The sequence below is a fragment of the Emydura macquarii genome, unplaced genomic scaffold, assembly GCF_026122565.2.
Source record: "Emydura macquarii macquarii isolate MOO-44397 ecotype Brisbane River unplaced genomic scaffold, CSIRO-AGI_Emac_v2 contig_2676, whole genome shotgun sequence".
In the NCBI taxonomy this organism is placed as follows: Eukaryota; Metazoa; Chordata; order Testudines; family Chelidae; genus Emydura; species Emydura macquarii.
This window is the reverse complement of record NW_027132813.1, coordinates 44,905,040-44,922,492: the sequence shown is the minus strand read 5'-3', so window position 1 is coordinate 44,922,492 and position 17,453 is coordinate 44,905,040.

The window sequence follows — 17,453 nt, the reverse complement described above, 5'->3', positions numbered from 1 at the left end:
GTGGTGCCCTGGTCTGCCCTGATACAAAGAATAAATAATAATAATACTGATTTTCTTCATAACCTTATGTAACATAGAGGGAGAGATAGTCGAAGGCATAAAGGGAATTTAGGGGTGTAAATCCCATTGAACTTCAATGGGCGGGTGCCTAAGTGCCCTTTGTGCCTCTCAAAATTCCTCCCTTAATTGACGTATAAGACTTAGGAGAACTAATTTTAGGATTTTATATTAGAGCCTGTGCCAAAGCCACTGATGTCAGTGCACTTTAGATCAGGCCCTGGATTTGGATGTATTTATTCTCATTGACCGGCACCGATTTCAACCACTATTTACAAGCTGCTACGTTAATTTTGTAAGAGCAAATTGCATTTGTCAATGTTGAGAAAGTGATGATAAGAACTCATAGGGCTCTACATGGTCAGTCCTATCCCTTTAGTAAAAGCGTCAGGGTTTTTTTTACATTCTTCCCATTTCAACATATAACTAATTCTTTATTATTTCCAATCAAGGAGAGAGAGAGATTTTTCATGCATTTTTTTGTATTGAACATATTGGAATAGTATTTGGAGATGCTAAATGGAAGTGGGACATAAGAGCACTATTTTGGGGAGGGAAAGGAATTAAATTCAACAGTATATATTTTAACAACCAAAAGGACAGTTTATGGCAGTGCTTAATTTGTAATAGAAGAGGTGCCGGGGCTCAAGCAACTAGGTGCTGGGGCTCAAGCAGTTATGTGCCAAGACTCAAGCAATTTTTTTGCATTCATAACTGATGCAGCAAGCCCAGAGGTGCCGGGACTATGAACGGCCAAGCCTAGAGGTGCTGAGACTCAGCCCTGGCAAGCCCTGGAACAAATTAAGCACTGGTTTCTGGCATTAATTATAAAGACTGAGTACACCTGAATGGCATATAAAGAAGACAATAAGCCAATGTCTTCAGAGCTGGGTTCCTGATGTTAATTCATTATATAAAGGTATATACAGACTTCTAGAGGTTCAAGGAGTATGGCCAACATTTTCAAAGTAAGGCACCCTGAGCCAGATTTTAAAAGGTATTTTAGATGCCTAAAGATTTGGATGCTCAAAGATCATAGTGGGCGTGTCAAGATGCCTCATTCCCATTGTGGGAGCTAGACACCTCAAGTCTTTTGAAAACAATACTAGGTATCTATCTACATCTTTAGGCACCTAAATACCTTTAAAAATATGGCCCCATTTCCATATCTAGGCAGCTAAATGAGAAGCCTGATTACCAGTGGTATTAAGCTTGCACCAGCCTGCCATTTGCTTCAAGAAACGGAGTGCTCAGGACTTTTGAAAATCTGGCCACATGCATTTATGTGCCTAAATAGGGATGTAGATGCAAGACTTTTCTCACACCTTTGAAATCTTGGCCCTAGCCCATAAACATATTCAGTATGTTCATGTACATAAAAAAAATAGAAAAGCAAGAAATTGCACCACGTAGTCTAAACTGTCATTAGATTTGCAATCTGTCTCAGATCATCCAGAAGAACAAAAATGCAGTGAAGTATGTTTTATAAATTCTTAGATTAAGGTATAGTTCCAAGATATCATTGCCCCTTCTTGAAACACCAATGTCTTGTTCGACACCAATATTGTCTCTCTGCCAACTGGTAGCACTTGTCCAGGGCCATGCAGGTCACTTTCCCAGTGAGGAGAAAACAGTGATGTGGAGTCCGGGTACATTGTGAAGTGTAATTTCTATAATTTATACATATACACAGTCCTGGGACAGAAGTAGTTAAGCAGCATGCAGGCAACCCCTTCTTTTAGGAACTTCAGCCCAACCAATGCTGGTTCACAAGGAGAGAGTCTGCTTCAAGCAAATTCTTTTGCAGCTCACCACATCTCTCTTCAGAAGAAACAACACAGAGACTTACATAACCCAAACTAAAGACAACACAACATATCTTCTCAAGACAGAACATTTGCTCACATACTAAGAAAAAGAACTTGGAAGACTATCTGTATCAACTCTATCCGGTGACACCTTCCATACCAATATTTTAACAAAATTAAAGCACGTGAATCAGCAATTTGAGAATTCTCATTTTTATGTCATTTGTATCTTTACTGTATAGCTCTATCCTTTTTAAAATTAAAATAATTAAAAATTAAAATGAATTATACAGCTTAACACACTAAGTGTGATATGCTAAAGAAGACTATGGTATATATGTACATACTCAACTATTTGAAGAATTATGCTTTAGCCACATTTTTGCTTGGAAGCGATTGCTTTGTCAAAATCATAGGGCTGGTCTACACTGGCAGCGGCAGTCAGACGGGAGATACACAAGCAATGTAATGTAGCTTGCATATCTCCTGTTGACATATCTATGTTGCCATACCGCAGCATCTTCATGGTGCTGTGACGACGGGAGATGCCCTCCTATTGACACAGACTTACTCCTTTCGGGGAGATGGACTAATTGAGTCAACTGGGGAGCGCGCTCTGATCGACCCACTCAGTCGATGCCACTGCATCAATTCCTGCTGCCACGGCAGTGTAGACATACCTGTAGTTAAATGATAAAATATTTATTTGATTCCTCCTAGCAGATGCTCAACTGTACACACTTTTTTCTGTTTAATATTTATTCTTCAGTGTTATCAAGAAGCTGCTGAGTCACTGGCATCCTTGTTGAGAGTTTTGTTGTTCTATAGGGCTGTTTTATGAAACCAAAGTCAGATTCTTGGTTTCTATGAGTTTTCAGAAGAATCTCCTACAAAAGCACAACATTAATGCCTTAGTGAACTAAGCAGAACAGAAATGCCAGCAGGATAGCTAACCATGAGTGTGCTCTAATTACGTTGACATATTATACGTGAAGATGAAGCTTTAAATATATTTCCAGCGCATAAATCATTTTGATAACGTGTTCCTTAGGAGTTTTCTGTTCATTGTGCAATCTTCAAAAGTGACTAAGATCCAGATTTTTAAAGGTCTTTAGGCATTTCTCCACTCAGTGACTTAGGGGCCTCAGCCCATTTCAAAAAGCCTAGTGGTTAGATCACTCACCTGCGAGGGGGAAGACCTGGGTTCAAGTCCCTGCTCCAAATCGGAGAGAGTGAGGATTTGGACACAGGTCTCCCAACTGTGGAGTGAAGGCTCTAACAATGGTGCTATTAGGTATGGGAGAGGGACACCACCATCACCTAGGCTGTGTTTTGTGTGGGGCATGATCTGGTAGACGTGCTCTGAGGTGGTCTTTGAGCACACCACAGGTAAGATAGGCAGGGGAACACCTAGTCTGAGGATCTTGCCAAGCAGCCTGACACCATCAGGCATTAGGTGCTTTGTACATGATGAGTAGCGGAAATTTAGGCACCTCAGGAACTTTACCAGTAGAAACATAGACACCTAGGAACTTGAGGCACATACAGGATTAGGTGGTCACTGAACAGGGGTTTTGAGTGTCTAAATTTTGGATGTAGGCAACCAAAGTGGCAGTTAGGCACCTAAATCCCTTTGTGGCTTTAGCCCTTAGGAGCCTAAGTTCCATTATCTTTCAGTGAGATTCAGGCTCCTAAGGGCCTAAATCACTTTTGAAAATGGAGCTTATGGCAGCTGCTTTGATCATAATAGGCAGTGTGTTTAGAGAGGACGGATGCTCTTCTTGTTAAAGCATTGGGCTGGGATTCAGGGGATCTGGATCCAGACCCCAACTCTGCCACAGACTCTCCTGGTGTAATCTTGGGCAAGTCACTTAGCTTCTCTGTGCCACAGTTCTCCAGCTGAATTGTGTGGACGATCCTTTCTTTCTCTTGTCTGTTTAGAATATAAACTCTTTAGGGCAAAAATGCTGTCTTAATATGAGCATGTAGGGTGCTTAACATGGGGCTCATCTCTGTTCTTCGCTGGTGCCTCTGCACACTTCTGTAATACAAATAAATAATAAATGGGCATCACGAGAAGAGGGGCAAGACAGGTTTTTTTCAGATAGTTTACTCTGTTCCTTTTCCTGCAGTACTTAATGAACATGTACATGGCAAGGCCTTTTAATAGTGTTGCCCTGTACAATCGGATCATGAAAGAAAAAATCAATTAAATCCTGTTGTAATGAATGACCACGGACTGCAAGGCTGTATTCTAGCTGCTTAATACCAACTGATTGAGAAATTTCCTATGAGGAAGTTTTTGATCATTTCACTGCATGTAAAGTCATCTGTTTAGACAAAAATCTCCATGTTCTGCTTTGTTTCTTTTAAACACATCTGTTTTTAAATACAGCAACATGTCAGTAAAACCCCCCAAAGACCATTGGCATGTCCATTCAATCACAGCACCCCTTTGATACCATTTTTCTCCCAGATGATTACAGTATAAAACAATGCCTATTAATAGTGAAGGGCAAGCAAGGCAGCTGTGCGATCAAGATTCCTGACCTCAGAATGTAGTTTTTGGCAGTGGTGACTAAGTCTTTGGGGTTTTTTTGGTTGGCTGGCGTCTAATAAAACCCCCAAGTTGTTTCCGATGCTGGCTGCTGGTGCTGAATTGCAGACTAGCCTGTGAGAGCATCCTGGGTCATTCCACTCGTGGGCTGTCATGAGCAGGGGCTTCCCAAGGGGTCAAAGGGAGATAGTGCCCAACAGCCATTCAATTTCTATGGGATTGGGGCACCTAACTCATGCAGCCCCCTTGAACATCCCAGGCATGGTAACTTGGTCTAGCTGCCATTTGTCCTGAGCTCAGTAGTTACGGTGAGATATTTGATAGTCACCCTTAATGAGGTCCACTTTCCAGGATGGGGTGGATGCTTTCGTCTTCAGATCAAGACTGGCTATCTTTCTTAAAGCGATGGTCTGGCTGACCCAGAAGTTACAGACCTGATGCAGAAATCAGTGGGTGAAATTCCATGGTTTGTGCTATGCTTGAGGCCAAATTTAGCTGATAATAATGGTCCCTTCTGGCCATAAATTCTACGAACCCATGGAATTATAGTGGAAAGCAGTGTTGATGAAGCGTGTATTTATGGGCTAAGATTTTCAAATGTGACCAGTGATTTGGGGTTGTTCGGGTGTCCCGTTTGAGACCCCTCTTACCAAGGACCTGATGAGCTGATTTTCAGAAAGTGCTGAGCACTCACTTTTTGAAAGTCAGGCCCCTTTAGGGTGACTCTGGTTGTGCACCCCAAAAACGAGGTGCCCAGTCACTTTGGAAACTCCTGGCCATGGAGGATATACATGGTCCTCCATATGACTACTAGCGCTAGTCCTGCTCAATGCCTGTGTCAGGGTCAGTGCAAGGATGTGACAGGCCCATGCAGGGGCAAAAGATGGAGATGAAGGTGGGAAGTCCTTACACCTTGTCCACACGTGCAACTGATGATCACCATGATCACCATGGCCCTATCTAAAGCTAGGAACATAAGATAGAGACCCCCTTCATCACCACTGAAATGCAGGCATTGGTAACAGCCTACCTTAAGGCAGCAGAGCAGATTTAGAACAGGAATGGAGAAAGAATCCAATTAAAACAGCTGGGGGAACATTTAGGGAGGTGGGCATCGTCACTGAAGATCGAATGTGGCTAGCGCACACCGAGAGTAACATCTCTGCTCTGACCAAAGAAAAAAGTTCCAGGGGCCCTCTAATGACCAGTGCAGTCTGGACAACAGTGGTAGGTGTCATCCAAAAGTCGGCAGCCAAGTTGTACAGCACCATAGAACAGGCTGCTGGGCAAAGAATACCTACTAAGCCACCCCCAAACAGCACCCAGCGACAGAAGCAAGGTGTCCTCTGAAGATCCCGTACTCAAACACTGACCCAGTGTAGTACTGATAAAACACGAATTATTCGGCTTAGTACAGGAGTAACTGGATGAAAGTCTATGGCCGGTGTTATGTACGTCAGATTAGATGATCGAATGGTCTCTTCTGGCTTTGAAAGCTACGACACCTAGACTACATCAAAAGGCAGCTTGGCTGCAGGAGGTAATTGTGCTTAACACACACCTAATCAGTGCTTATACATTTGCGTGTGTGTGTGTTTTAAGTATGTCAGAATTACCCTGCAATATCGGGATGCTCCAAAACAAAGGGGGTGTTTCCGCCAGGGCAGGTAACGCAGGCATTTGTTGTCAAACCAGCATTCACCCCCGGGAATTCACCAGCACAATGGGATTTGTCACGCTGATTGCTGTCTTCAGCAACACAGCCTTCTGGGAATTGTATAGCACTGTCCACTGAACAATAGGAGGGAAACATGGGAAAGTTTGTGAGTGTTTGTGGGGATTTACAAATTTCCCATTCATTTTCAATGGGAGACTCGGCAGGGCTGACATTTCCTGACCATAAAATAATAATAGTAATGGTCAAACGTAATATTGCTAATCATACATTCAAAATTACAGGCAATATAGAAAGGAACCAAATAGGCCCACATGGATGATGGGGCAGCTAACCATATGACTGTCTGTGAGCCAGATTGACATCGGCAGCAGTTAGTGGCGCATAGACGGAGACGAGCTGTTGTGGGCAATAGCTCCAATGAAGAGGTTTCAGCTATTCGGTGGTCTGTGGTGTGTGTTGGCTCCTTCTGCACGTTACTTGTCTTGGATGTCAAGATTACATGCACAGTTCCTGAGTTCAAACCTCAGTGAATTACACACCCACAGATTCCCACAGTATTCTTCTTCAAAACATCTTCTCTAAGAGAAACGGCAAGCCGACCGCCTGCCCCCCATCATCTGTGTTTCCTTTTTCCAAGTGAATGGGCATGCTCCAAATGGGAAGGTGGGATGGAAAGGTTACCTACCTATGGACAGCTGTTCTCTCTCCCATGTCACCCCTGGGGCAAACAGAGGGTGATGGGCCACCTGCCTCCTTGATTCTCTCTTTTCTCGTCAGTCCGGGCAGTCATTTAGCAGGAGATCCAAAAAAGGGCCTTGGTATGGCAATGCTGCACGCCTATGTGCCCAGAGGAATCCTCAGCCCAGAGCTAGGTCCCAGGATCCCTGTACCATGCCTGAAGAGTTAGGTACCTAAGAACGGGATTCACAGATGCCGGCATGCTGAGTGGGGAGCCAATCTGAAATGCTGAGGAGAGGGGTGGGAAAGGAGGGGAGTGGAGGTGCCCAAGTGGCTGACCTGGTGCACCTGGCTGATGAACCAGAGACAGGTGTCTCCCTCTGCTCACGATCCTCAGCCATTAGGCACCTGAGTCAGGTCAGCAACTTAGGGACCCCATGCCCTAGCATCTGACATCATCTCTCTGTCTCCTGCTCACGCTAGGTACCGTGCTCAAGCTCACCCTAAGTTTCCCTATATCCCTGGTTGTCTGTGTGTGGTGCTCTGCTGCTCCAGCCCCATTGGTGGCCTGCATCCAGCCTTCCTGCTGTGGGTCTGAAAGGCATCAGCTCTTAGGGATGCTCTGAGCATGTCTATGGAATTGGGCCATGCTGACGAGATAGGCGTTCCCCTGCCTTCTTTGAGAATCCTGCTTTGGGGCTTCCAGGCTTTGGGTTCCTAGCAGCTTGTTAGCCATGGGGCAGGAACAGCACATAGGTAGCTTTGTGCATGCCTACAAGAAGCAACTTAGGTGCCTAGGGGACTTAGGTGTCTATAGGGTTAAGTGGCAACAAGTGGCAATGCTGAAAATATCAGTGGCACCTAAGTACCTTTGAAGATCTGGGCCTCACTATACACACAGCACTGACATTCTCAGCAGTTGTTTGGTTTGACCGTGCCGGTACCCCTTTTTAGTGTCTCTTGTAACAATTTGTATAAAGGGCTTTGTTCAGACTACTATCTGAGGAATGGTTATTCTTCATATGAATTACCGTATGTGCACAAAGGGTAAGTGTGCTCCAACAAAGGGGACTCACTAGCCCTTATTCTCTGTTTCTTCTTCACTATTCACCATTTGTTACTCTTCATTCTCCTGTTTTAAAGTATCAAGCATTCAGTTAGAAGGCTGAGATGAGCCCATGTGATGTAAATGACCAGTCACAGCCTTAGAATAAAGAATAACGAACAGTTCAACTTATTGATTATTATTTGTGCTAGGATACCTCCAAGCTCCAACCAAGATCAGGGCCCCATCATAGAATCATAGAAGATTGCAGTTGGAAGGGACCTCAGGAGGTCATCTAGTCCAACCCCCTGCTCAAAGCAGGACCAACCCCAACTAAATCATCCCAGCCAGGGCTTTGTCAAGCCACAGCTTAAAACCTCTAAAGATGGAGATTCCACCACCTCCCTAGGTAACCCATTCCAGTGCTTCACCACCCTCCTAGTGAAAAACGTTTTCCTAATATTCAACCTAGACCTCCCCCACTGCAACTTGAGGCTATTGCTCCTTGTTCTGTCATCTACTAATCATGATAGGCATTGTACAAATACACAGTGAAAGATAATCCGTCCCCCAGTCTAAATAGACAAGACAGACAAAAGGTGGGAAGGAAACAGGTACCCAAGCAGAGCTGGGAATGGAAATCCAGGTCTTCTGGCTCCCAGCCCAGACTCTTGTTCATTAAACGATACCAAAGCTGTCACTTGTTCACCTAAGCTCTTTGGTGAATATGTGTAAATAGACCCTGGCCCAGCAAAGCAGGTAAGCACATGCTCAAATTTAAGCACGAGTAGCCCCATTAAAGTTAATAGAACTTCTCAGGTCATTGAAGTTAAGCTAAAGTTAAGAACATTTTACTGGCGTAGGACTGTAGTGAATATAATAGCAGAGATCAGGATCAGTTTGAGAAAAATTCCCAAAGAGAAGAGAGTGTTCAGAGCTTTGGGTAATTTATCCACAGCAAATAATTCACCCAGTTCTATCATCAAGGCACTTCTGGGTTGCACAGATATTGCACACAATATTTAAGCTGTCTAGAAAAATCCCATCAATAAAAGCCACACATTCTTTCAGCCTGAAGAGCGCCAGTCCTTCGGTTGTCACGACTTCTCTAAACCCATTGTTCTCCACTTCCTTTCACATAAAATAATTCTGACTTCCATGGCCTTTCTGTCTGCTCGATCCAGCCTGGATTTTAGAGCATCTACCACAGAAAATAAGTGGAGTCCAAATTATTATTGGTCTCAGTTACTTTCTCCCTAGCCTGAGCCATATTTTTCTTTCAGAACATTTCCTTTTAGATTCTCTTTTTCCATTTCCCTTGATGTTTCTGCGTGCAAACTCTTCTTGTAGTGTGCTATTGCGCTTGTTCTCACACCCCTAAAAAAGCTGCAGGGTCAAAACAATGCTCCTAATCTTATTTGCAATCCCTCGTGTACTTTGTTTAGTTGGTTATTTATGGTTTTTTTTACAACTCTCATGATGACCAAGTGCCAGTTTTCATTACATGTCTTGCTTTCACACTAGGACTGCAGATTTCTCCTCAAGGTCTGAAACGCTGGCCTCATTGAAAAGTCAATGGCAAAACGCCCATTGACTTCAGTGGGGCCAGGATTTTACCCGAACTCTTTAAAGGGGAATGGAGATTGATTTATTTGTAGTTCTTGAACCTCTAGATTTGATTCAATTCCTATGCTGATTTAAGAAATATGAAAATCAGACTAGATAACAATAGGGCTAAGAACAACATTTCAGTTAGCCTGTTAAAGAATGATAGACTTCAACATTACCAGATGGATTGGGTACAGAGGGGAGGTTTTTCTTTAATTGTAAATGGAAATTCATTTTTCCTGTGCCATTTTTCCAATCTGATTTACACTGGCCTGATCCAAAGCCTATTCGAGTCATTGGAAAGACTCCCAATGATTTCAATGAACTTTGCATCAAGAATATTACTTTACTCCATCAGAAGCCGCAGTGAAATCAGTGAGGCAATTTGTGGAGTAAGGTACTACTTGGTGTAAGGAAGGGTGGCAGTAACTGGACGTATGTTCATATGAAGGATCTTTCTTTATTCTACAAATTCATTTATTTTGATAACCACTCTTTTACTTCCTATTGTTATTCTGATTATGTTTCAAATAATAAAAAAATGTAAATTTAAAATTTGCATGCACCCTCAGAAGCCTCTCACACATACCAGCTAATAACATGCTGTTGGTTGAATTTCGCATGTAAGATGGATGTGGTTGTGTACATGCATGAGCACAAATGTTTTGAATACACACATGACATCTAGCTCTTATATATCACTTTTCTCAGTAGAGCTCAATGGGCTTTCGGAAGTCAGTGTCATTATTTCCATTTTACAGATAGGAAAACTGAGGCACAGAAAGAAGTAACATGTTCAAGATCACCCAGTGGCAGATCTGGGAATAGAACTTAGGTTTCCTGTGCCATAGAATCATAGAATATTAGAGTTGGAAGGGACCTCAAGAGGTCATCTAGTCCAACCCCCTGCTCAAAGCAGGACCAAACTCAGCTATATCATCCCAGCCAGGGCTTTGTCAAGCCTCAGCTTAAAAACCTCTAATGATGGAGATTCCACCACCTCCCTAGGTAACCCATTCCAGTGCTTCACCACCCTCCTAGTAAAAAACTTTTTCCTAATGTCCAACCTAGACCTCCCGCCCTGCAACTTGAGACCATTGCTCCTTGTTCTGTCATCTGCCACCACCGAGAATAGCCTAGCCCCATCCTCCCTGGAACTCCCTTTCAGGTAGTTAAAGGCCGCTATCAAATCCCCCCTCACTCTTCTCTTTTGCAGACTAAACAAGCCCAGTTCCCTTAGCCTCTCCTCATAAGTCCTGTGCTCCAGCCCCCTAATCATTTTTGTTGCCCTCCGCTGTACTCTCTCCAACTTGTCCACATCCTTTTTGTAGTGGGGGGCCCAAAACTGGACACAATATTCTAAATGCGGCCTCACCAATGCCGAATAGAGGGGAATAATCACTTCCCGTGACCTGCTGGCAATGCCCCTCCTAATGCAGCCCAATATGCTATTAGCCTTCTTGACAACCAGGGCACACTGCTGACTCATATCCAGCTTTTTATCCACTGTTACCCCCAGGTCCTTTTCTGCAGAACTGCTGCCTAACTCATCAGTCCCCAGTCTATAGCTGTGCATGGGAATTCCTTCCTAAGTGGAGGACTCTGCACTTTTCTTTGTTGAACCTCATTAGGTTTCTTTTGGCCCAATCCTCCAGTTTGTTTAGGTCCTTCTGTATCCTATCCCTACCTTGCAGGGTATCTACCACTCCCCCTAGCTTAGTGTCATCTGCAGACTTGCTGAGAGTGCAATCTACCCCATCCTCCAGATCATTAATGAAGGTGTTGAACAAAACCGGCCCCAGGACCGACCCCTGGGGAACTCCGCTTGTGACCGGTTGCCAGCTAGACATGGAGCCATTGATCACTACTCGTTGAGCCCTATGCTCTAGCCAGTTCTCTATCCATTTTATAGTCCATTCATCCAACCCATACTTCTTTAACTTGCTGATAAGAATACTGTTAGAGACAGTATTCTCTGTTGAATAAGTCATACTGTGCCCCTGTGATCCATAGGAATGGTGTACTTGCACTTCTGTTGTTAATAGGGTGCTTTGCATGGCTGAAAATCAGGCCCATAACAGAGGCTGATTGAAAATGTGGCTCTTATTTCCCCAACAGATTATACTTATTGTGCTTTAGTACCCTCACACAGGATGAATGAGGTGGAGCTCCAAAATTCAGAGGTGTCAGTAGAAGTACGTTCTTTAATTGGGTCATCATTCATTAGGCAAAATTATGGAAGCCTGGATGCACAGATCTAGTGTAATATCTTATTCTGTTCTCTTTCTGTTTGTATGCAATGTATTCATTTTTCTCAACCTAGGAACTCAATACAGAGTATTGGAGTTGGGACCAAGCGGCCAAGTTTGGATCAATGTCTGAACTTTCCTAGAATATGGTTTGTTCATATCTGGGATTTTGATATTCCCCATGATGAAGGCCAGGAGAGACAATGAAGGTAGGATCAAGTTTTGAATTTTCCAATAGCTCAGGGAAGTTTGGGACCGTCTCTCATTTTAATTATCTGGGAAGGTTTGTACCACATCAAATTCCTCACCATGATTGTGAGCTCTCCATCTGAACATGAACAAAAGCAGGTGAAGAATCTAAAGAAATGCAAGCCCATTTAACAAAACTATTTTTCCATGTCAGGACGCTGACTCCTAACTGGAGCTGTGTGAGACATTGGATATGCAGGCTAAAATTTGTTGGACTAACTGCGCCCACGGGGCTTGCAGTCCGGTTAGAAGGATCAACACAAGAAACAATAAAGCATTTTTTATTAGCCTTGAAGTCAGACCAGTGGGAATTTTCCTTTCAGAGAAGGGCCCACCCTAGATATATTTCATAAACTAGCTTCCGCCAACCCACTCTATATAAACAAAACATTTTAAAAAACCCAACAAAAACAACAATAGTAACAAGAAAAATCTGCAGTTTGTTAATTACTTGAAGAGGTGGGTCTAAACCATCCAAATCAGGCAACTCAATGCTTCTTTTGTCAATTGTATAAACAATGGGGTGCATGAATAATTGCAACTGCAAATAATCTCTGTCAAGAAATTTAAACAAAAGCAGAGTTGAACGTTGCAAGCATATCAGGAGCCACTCATCAGTCTTGTGAGGTCCCTTCTAGGCCAAAGTCTTTCCAACCTTTCTACCAGGGTTGGGTCCCTTGGACGGAAAGTGCTGTCTGCTTGCTGGATGAGAAAGAAGGCCCTGTGTCAGTTCAAAAACAGCCTTTTTGTACCAAAAGCTCTTTCTGTTTGACTATCCTGAAAACCCAGCCTGAACCAGTAAATGCAAACATCCCAGGGGGGTGGTACCTCTCTAAGTTGTTTACAATTCCCAGGGGTCATAAGAACATAAGAATGGCCATACTGGGTCAGACCAATGGTTCATCTAGCCCAGTGTCCTTTCTTCCGACAGTGGTCGGTGCCACAGTTTTTAGTTCCTGGAGGAGCTGTGATAATGTTCTCCCATGGAATAGAGCACAGTAGTACATAAGCCACTCAGAAAGTCCCCAAAGATACTGAATGGGGTTGCAATATCTGTCACAGCAATAACATTAGATTTTAGTGCTACAGTTCCAGAGGAGTAGCTGTGTTAGTCTGTATACAGCAAAAACAACGAGAGTCCTGCAGCACTTTAAAGACTAACAAATTTAATGTCTGCAGGCATAAGCTTTCGTGGGCTGCAACCCACTTCATCAGATGCAATAATAATAATAATAAAAATAATGGAGACTTGGAATGGTTCTCTCATTACAAGAAGTAATTGTCACTGTTCACACATTCTCACCTTCTAATCAATGGTTGTGAATAGGCTTCATCTACTCTAACTGAATGGACTTAGCTGACACCTACCCTCCCCATTGTTGTTCTTTACCCCCTATCTGATTTCCATTTCTTGCATCTGAAGCCCACGAAAACTTATGTCTGCAGAAATTAAATTTGTTAGTCTTTAAAGTGCTACAGGACTCTCATTGTTTAGTGCTACAGTGTTTCCCTGGCTAGTGTATTTTCATCCATGGGATGGGCTGAAGTAATTTCTGACTAAATGGGCTAGTCAGAAACATGGCAACACCATTACACCAATGAACAAGTTACAGGGTTGGGCTGAATTATATTTTGGGTATAATTTCCAGCCCCTCTCTTCCTTATTGTCAGAGTCACCAGAAAGCTATCAAAAGCTTTATCCCAAAATGCTGGGATTACTGGCACTGTGTCCCATTTTTTGAGGAAAAATGTGAAGAATGTGGAGGCTCTCTGCCATTAAAAGCATATTTACAAGATACTATTTTTATTATTACAGGCTGGTGTAAGCTGCTCTGCAATATTTCCATTGTTATTAACTGGAAACAACTTTCTACTTGCATTAACTCTTTCTATTCATGCCCAGTCAGCTGTTCTGGCTCTCCTGTTGCCAATATCAGAGGCAGAGGAACTTGGTAGTAGTTGACAGGAGGGGACTGGACCCATTCACCTCCTTACCTGCTAACACTTTCATTTCTGGGTCACAGGGAGTCAAAATTCACTGACTAGTGGGAAAATTTTGGGAAAGGTGTCCATGGAAGCGAGTGTTCACTAGAGTAATGCTAACGCTCCCATTGACTTCAAGGGTACAACTAGGCACATTGTGAAGATACAGTCAAGTTGGGAAGAGGGGTAGGCCAATGGATGAGACTGGGAGTCAGTAGACCTATGTTCTACTCTCAGCTGTCACCTGCTGTCTGAATTTAGACAGATAGAATCACACAGAAGAGAAGTTGTTTCCCTTTTTACTCAATCTCTTGTCTATTTACCTTGTAAGATCTTACTATGTGTTTGGACAATGCCTAGCAGAGCAGGGCTCCAACTATGGTTGAAGCCTACAGATGCTACTAGCATGCACATAGTATCAATAAAATTAGTAATTCACCATTACAGGAGAATTATGTCTCTTTGGGTGAAATCCTGCTGATACCTACATGATCCTAAATATAGTGGAATTGGGAAAAGGTACTGGCTCTAATTTATATGGGATGAGATTGGAACTAAAGAACATTTGACTTTGGGCTCTCTCTGGTAAGGAGTTCTACACACATGAGACTTGGCCAGAATTGAGCTGGAGCTTGAATGCGCAGCTTATTCTCCCTTCCCCCTCCCCCCTGGTTTCCAAATGTGAATTTAAAAGAATGATCCTATAATGGAGAAGGATTTCCCTTACAGTTCAGAAGTTCTGTAATTTTTCTCTAAATGTAAACATTATGAGATGGAAATGGATCATTTATTCTGTGAATCTTTCTCTCCAGATTTTATTTTAAATTAACCCATTTCATACTGGATTGCTCTAAGAAAGGGGGTCTCAATCTTTTCCATGCCAAAACCCCAATTTACAACAACAACAACAACAAAAAAGCTTCAAGACCACTCCCTGCTAGCCAAAAAGAAAGTAAAGGTGGTCACTATGCCTCTGAGAATTCACACCCTGAAATGATATGGCACCAGATAGGGACTCTAGAGTAGTGTAAAAAAAGGGAGTAAGAGTTATGTGAGCAGGAGATCTCAGCAGTATTACAATATAATATTTCTTACAAAGTTTCATATTGAACAGTTAATTAGGACAGGTAAAACTGTCCATGCAACATGAAAGTTACATGCAAAGCACTAATTCCTTGAACTGAACATATGTAAAAAAAATATCCGTATGTTAGGTAAACGAGGTGACAAAAGGCTGCCTATTCAAAACAATGAGAAACAAGGTGTCTGAGGTAACATATTTTATTGGACCAATTTCTGTTGGTGAAAGAGACCTGCTTTCAAGCTGCACAGAACACTTCTTCAGGTCTGGGAAAGGTACTAAGCATATCACAGCTAAATACAAGGGGGAGCAGGTTGTTAAGCAAAGGAGTTAATACGTTGCAAGAGACCATTCCAGGTGAAGTGGGCTGTTAACAGCTCTGCAGTCATAGGACAAAGGAGGGTTAGTGGACTACAGGTTGTTGTAATGAGTCATAAATATTAAGTCCATGATTTTTAATTTCTAGCAAAGATATGAATTTAACATCTCAGGCTCATCTTTTGAAGACGTTGTGCAGGTTTCCTTTGAGGATGAGGACTAAGAGGTCATATATGGAGTGACAGTATTGTGAAAAGTATTTGCCCACTGGGTGAAATGGTGTTTTATGTCTTTTATCATTTTTTCTGTGTTAGTTCATTCGAGAGGACAGTGATTGTCAAAGCAATAACAGAGACTGACTGAGACATGCAATGCCACTTAATGCTGGAGAAGACTGGGGCTGAGATTTTCCAAAATAGGAACCTAAAATTAGGTGTCCAGATTTTCAAAAGTACCGAGCTCTCATTGAGGCCAACGGAAGCACTTCTGAAAATCAGACCAGATTTATTTAAGTGCCTAAATATGGCTAGAACTGATCAGGAAACTATTTTGCCATCCTGCGAAACTTTCCAAGATTTCAAAAATGTTACCATTCCATATCTGGATGAAGCTGTGAACTTTAGAAGTTTTTGCAAAATATATATATAGAGAGAGAGAGTTTAAAATTAAGGGAAATAAAGGAAACATCAGAAAACAGTACAGAAAAAAATATCCTAGCCAGAAAAGACCACTAAGTCTAGCACTGAAGTTCTAAAAAGAGAAGTAGGACCGAATTACATTTGAAGACACAGACATCTATTTTGTGACAAGCAAGATTACCAACTTCTTCAGTACCATAAAGTAGGGGGTTAGAAGAGAATCTCTAGGGTTTTAGAATTAAGACAGTGGGCAACGATTCAGTGCCAGTAGGATACTGGCTACAATGTCTTTCTGATGAATTTGTAAATCTGTCTGAAGTCACTTGTTCATCTCATTCATGAAGCTCTGGAAAATTTGGAAGGTAAAAGCTTTTATTGTACTCCTGTCATGGTCAGAAAAGCAACCTATTCAAAATGAGGGCTGGGGGTGGAGAATGGGGGAGGACTAATCATATTCTTAGGCATTGTAGGTGCTTAAATTGCATATTTCAAAAAATAGGGCACCCATCTTCCACTATGGAAGCAAAGTGTGAAGTCAAAGGGGGCAATGATGTCTGAACAATGCTGCTCAATTTATTTTTAACTAAGCACAGGGAATTCACAGTAAGCCATACATGCATGTGTAAACCATCCAGTTCCTAGGAGTTTTTGTTTGTTTGCCACACCCTTAATGATTCTGAGTTTTAAGCAGATTGCCCTATTCTTTGACAATCTAGAAGAAACATAGTTGTGTGTACACCCTAGAAAGCACTATTTACTTCAGCCCAGGCTCAACATCAACATAAAAGCACTCTTAATCAGGTGCCCAAATTTAGATAATGAAAACGAAACAATAAACACATAGAAAAATGAGGAAGAAAATACACCCATTAAATACATGGAGACTGATGAATGATATGATGGCTGCCTATTCAAGTTGGAAATTTTACACATGATTGAAGCTTTATTTAGTCTAATGAAATGTGCTTCCTGAATATTGCATCTGAGTGACTGTGTGACCTAGAGCACAAAAGAAAGTATTATGTGATTAGACTGAGATCATTCTCATTTAAAATCATTGTGATATAATTTCCAGTTTTTAATTAGCAGCATATACTTTCGTGTCCATTGCCCCTTTTATTGCAAATACCCTTTCGGGCCTTGTCCTTCCACATTCTTGTTTGAAACTCGGCATGGATTAACAGCAAAAGGGGGTTTGAGTTCATTGATCCTTTTTTGGGGAGAAATTTTCAAAACTGGCTTGCCCTGTGCAGAATTCTTCACATGAAACTCCTGTGCGCTTTCTGAAAACGTTTTACCTAGGATCCCCTATTTCTATAATCTGTCATATCTATGAGAACGCTGAAAGCCAGATCTTCAGCTGAGGTAAACTGGTGTAACTCCATTAAAGTCACTACCAGTGCTCAGTCTTTGAAGTCAATGGAGCTACACTTATTTTCACCAGCGCAGAGGCTCTGGCCCTCAGTTTTTTCATAGCAAGACAAGGGAACTACACCAATTTACA